This window comes from Pezoporus flaviventris, unplaced genomic scaffold, assembly GCF_033815535.1.
Source record: "Pezoporus flaviventris isolate CSIRO_AGI_PZ_B2104156 unplaced genomic scaffold, CSIRO_AGI_Pfla_v1 ptg000031l, whole genome shotgun sequence".
Lineage (NCBI taxonomy): Eukaryota > Metazoa > Chordata > Aves > Psittaciformes > Psittacidae > Pezoporus > Pezoporus flaviventris.
Window position 1 is genome coordinate 67,093,659 of NW_026892579.1, and position 5,283 is coordinate 67,098,941.

A 5,283-nucleotide genomic window follows, 5' to 3' on the forward strand; every position below is an offset into this window, starting at 1 on the left:
CATACTGGGTATCAGATGAAGCAAACCAGCCTGGTCAGTGTTGAGCTGCCATTGCCACGTCTTGGTTATGTGCAGCAGTAGAATACTCTCTGCTGCTAGAGGCAAAACCACAACCAAAGGAATTGCTCCATGTAAAGCAAGGAAAAATGATTTGTTTTCCCTTGATCCACAAGAACAGGAAACCTTTCCAGGGAGGAACGAGCCCACAGCCAGCAGCAGACTATTCCCTCCCTGTGCCTGCTCGCTGCTGGCCAGCGCTGTGGGTCAGAAAGGAAATAGAGCACGGGCCTTCTCCTGGCAAAGAGGTGGATTTGAGACAGCCCCGATGTCCATGCTCCTCCTGCACCGTACCTGCCGGGCAAGTGTCTCCCACCAAAGATAAGCCATGCAGCTATTTTGGATGCTCTGCACTCATCCTGCATGTGTATGTGTATTGCCTGTAGGAATAAACTCAGCGACCACTGTCAGGAAATTTGTTGAAGGAGCAGCATTTCCTAGCAAACTCACATTCATAACTCTCCCCCGAAACAAGGCTTCCAGTATAACTGTGGTAAGAATCTGGTCCAAAGGAAGCTATGCTTATTTATATTCTGGAGACAGATTTGAGCCCTTAGTATCTTGTTTTCCATATTAACTTGAACAAAGCACGCCTTTTCCAAGGCTTGCTAATGAGCCTAGCATACTTAGGGAAAAAATGTAAAATATACAAACAAACTCACTGTCAGATGGGTTTTTCCAAGGCCTGGCCTGAAACACAGAGAAATAAGAAATAAATGTTGTGTCCCTCCAAATATCTTACAAACTCTGACGAAGAAAAAAACCCCAGCCTTGATTTCCTGGCCAAATCTCCCAGCTGCTTTTGCAATCCATAATGGGCCTGGCTGAGAAGCTGCTTCATTTTTATAAACCCAGTTCCTTTCCACAAGAATGTTACTTTAATAGCATCCAAATCCTGATTAGGTTGTGCTTCAAAAGCAAGCGCTGTGAAAAGACGGTGCCTTTTCCTGCAACCCACTTCCACCCAGCATCCACGAAAACACCTCTGGGGCTCTTATGGAAATAGCGTGTCCCTTCCAGCACCAACTTTGTTACTCAGAGATTGGGGTGAGTGCATTTGAGAAGATAAATAATAGATCAAGATGGAAAGCATCTAAAATGCTGGGGATCAGTAAAGCTGTCAGAGCATGCAGGGCACTAAACCTTCACAAACCACATAGCTTCAGAATTCAATATATTGATGAACAATCGATGCCAGTTCCAAACTGACAATATCACTCCAAAAGCCAGAACACACAAATGTCAGGTTTGGATGGGGAGATTTCATTGCATTTCCTATATTTCATCAGTGATGCTCAGCATTGCATCCTCAATATTCTTCTACCTTCTTGCAGGTGTAGCACTTCCAAAGATTCACTTGCTAATGGACTTTTACTCATAAATTCATCAGTAGCAGGTATTTTGTACCCGAAGTGTTGTAAGCAGAAATCAGACAACATCTTTACTATATATGCACAGTTATTCAAGCACTTGTATAACTTCTGTGTGCAAATACCCACGTTGCAAATACGCGCGCGTGTTGTGCTCCCACTCACCTGAGCACATTCTCCTCAACATTAGGTTCTTCCTGTCAACCTACACAAAAATAACCATATAGGGACAGAATGCGTTTCTCAGAAATGCATCTCCTAGCCTTGCCACACAGCCTTTTTCCACTTCCAAGCTCCAGTCCTCAAAATAGCTCTGAAATGGCTCCAAAAGGCTGGCAGGACACAAAGCAGCTTTCACATGCGACTTGCAGCCACTTGGTTCTCACCTACCAAGTGATGGTGAAGGAGTATGGAGAAGTCTTGACCAGATTAAACCTTTCCTCCACCATATGCACCACAAGTCTGTGTGTAGCTACTTCTCATCATGTGCTTTTCTTCAGCACAGACACCACACTTAGTGAACACTGTAAATTCTGATGCCTTATAAACATTTTCTGAAGGGCAACACAACAGATCTCAGCCAGGGTACCTCTAATGTTTTTTGCATACAAGAAACAGCCCTCAAATATATAATCCATGGAAGTTTGCTTGATGAAGTTAAAATGCATCACATTCAATCACACCTGCATTTGCAGATTGTCCTTCAAAGAAGCTGCCTACCAAGGTTAAAAGCAGCCACCTGAAATGGGATTTAGGTGGAGATTTAGCTTCCTCGGATTAAGTTCTCCAGTCAGTCCTTGCTGGGAGGAGCACTTCTTGCCACACTTCTGAGCACATCCTCACTTTCTGCTGTAGAGCACAAGCCACAACCACCTTCCTGTTCACTCATCGTTAGACAAGAGGCCAGCTCAGTAAACCAGACCTTCACAAACCAAAGGGAGAACAAAGGCAGGGCAGACTCTGGCATATAGCAAACCTCATGAAGTCTCCCATGGTATGATTTGAACTGAGTGCCACCAAGCCCTTAAAGGCACCCATCACCAAAACAGTGAGACAGCAGCAACCTGGAGCTCAGAAGCTCCCATCTCCTCACAAGTGAGCCCTGTGGTACTTCAGGGAGCATCAGCAGATCTATGGGATGAGGAGGGCTTTGAGAATTCCAGCGTTTGCTGCTCCAAAAATACCCTGTTTGACCAGGCTGCTGTCAGAGCCCATTCCTACTAAAACAAACATTTAACATGTGCAAATACTAAAAGATGAATTTCCTGTTTGAACAGTCAGCACAACAGAATAGTGCCAAGAGAATCATTGCAACATCTGTCAACGTAACCAACCAGCTACCAGCCAGAACACAGGACAACCGTGATCCACCATCGAGAGACAGACAGAATGTCCCAGCAAAGTCTTCCTATAGCAAATTCCACCTTGGAGATGAATGACTAGCAGGAAAAGGGGGGCAAGCAGGACAGTTGCTGTGATCTCCTACCCTTCCCTTCAGCTTAGGAGTGAAAGCACCTTTGGTACTCTCTAGAGATACATGAGAGAAGGAAAGGAACCACCCTCTGGGCAGTGACAAGTTTGGGACTTGTCACTGCCCCAGGTTGCTTGTGACCACGATGCCACTTCCCCCCAGACATCACAGAATGGTTTGGGTTGGAAAGGACCTTAAGATCATCTAGTTTCAACCCCCTGCCATGGTAACATCACAATAACATCAGTCACCAGAGCTTACAAGCCTGGCCAAATGCCCACAGTAGATATGTACAGACATTGATTGCCACGATGGCAATAACAAGTCATTAAGATTAACAAGACTATGCTTCAATTTTTGTTATTTTAAATAAATATTTTCAAGGTCTTTGCTCAGTTTCAAAGCATTCACACATTCATCATCACTCTCTTTGAACCAAGTGATAATAAAAGGGTTTAAGTTCGGAGGGAAAAGGTGTTACTGTTGACAGCTCATTGCATGCTTCTGCTCAACAGAAGTACTGTGTGCTGGTTCCTGCAGCTGGGTCAGCGTCCTCACCATTGCCTTCCTGCAGGACAGCATGGGCTCACTCTCAAAAGCTGTCTGTACGTGCAGTGGGACACATTCATGCCAGGGGAGATGTCACTTCATCAGGAGAAATGATGCTGATGAAGCTGTGGGGGGGTTTAACCTATTTCAGGAACCAAAAATCCCTCTACATCCCGAGTGCCTGAGCAGTTAGTACAGTCGCGTGCAGCAAAAGGGTAAATGTTATCAATCTGGCTTTACAAATGATGTAAAAACCCAGAGGAAGCCAAATTAAAGCTTCTCTAACTTAAGAGCTAAAGAACCCTCCAGTGCCAAGGAGGAGGATTCTGGCCACGTAAGGCCAGGGGAGTATTTCCTTTGTGAACTTGCTGCCAGTGGAAAGCTGGTGAAGGATTTTCTGAGCCAGTTCTTCCTATTGCAGCATGTGGAACATGCTGGGCGGGGGGGGAGAAAAGAAAGAAGAAAGAAGGAAAAGAAAGGGAAAAAGAAGTGTGGCAGAGCAGTTTATAATACCTCAACTAGGATGTGCTGTAAGCAATACATATGCTCATAGTAGTAAAACACAGCTGATTTCCAAACACTCTCGCCCTGGATACCTGCAGGGAGAACCCAAGCTCTCTGCAATTCCAGCCCCAGCTTGCATACTTGGGATTTGTAAATGCAAACGGAGCCCTTAACTTCCCAAAAGCTTTTTCCTGTTTCTATTTTAAACTAAAAACAGCCACTCAGAACTTGCCATCAATCTCTGCAGGCTCAGGGCACCTGAAGCACCAGCATAAAATGTTGTGTTTGTGATCTGCTGCAAGTTTGCTGCCCGCGTCTGTAATGTGAGAAAGCCATAGGAAGTACAAAGAAGCAATTGCCATTGCTCAGGACTGACCCTGCATTAGCGTAGGTGACATTTGCAGTGCTTTACACTGTTCCCAGCTTGCTCCCACACACTGCCAGTGGGAATTTCCCTTGCTTCCTTTGGGAAACCACCCCCAGACAAAATCCACCTGATCATAAAGAAGTTCTTCTCAATATCCAAGCTCAGCTGTATTTTTTCCTTAATTTTACCTTGCCCGTCTTCATTGTGCTTTTTTCCTGATTTTAAATTACTCCTTTATTAATTTGATATTTAATGCTCTCCCTCTCACTGATCATAGAATCCCAGCCTGGTTTGGGCTGGAAGGGACCTTAAAGCTCCTCCAGCTCCAACCCCTGCCACAGGCAGGGACCCCTTCCACTAGAGCAGCTTGCTGACCACCAAAAGAAAATGCAAGAGGCCCTGATCCTCAGTGGAAGTTACATTCAGAAAACCCCAAAATGAACAAAATTGATGAATGAGAGAATTCTGTACATCGCCAGCAGGATAAACAACCCCCACCCCTCCCCTGCCTGACAATTACCCTTCTTGCCCAACAGCAAAACCTGCCTTGATTCTATGATCTTGAGAGTCTGGATGCAGTGATGTGACAAGAAGTTTGGAGGCTGGGGACCCAAATGCACCTTTAAACCCAGAGCGGCTGCAGAGCAGTTTCTCGAAGGCAGGCCACGCAGTGTGAAGCAGCTCAGTCCAGCTGGCTGAGTGATCCATACAGCTGTGGCTTCCCTCAGCTCTTCAATAAAATATTAGGGTGTGTTTCCATTGTTTGCTCGCTGTCATCAGCCCATCCTTCAGCTGACGGAGGTTAAAGGCTATGGAGATTCCTGGGACAGCTGTTTGGTAATTGTCACAGCCAGTTCCTTGGTAACCCACAATCTCAGGAGGTAGATTCTTGGTTGCTAAGCGATAAATTCAGGTAAAAAAACCTTTTCCTGGGTTTTATTACAACAACAGGCTCCAACTGTAGA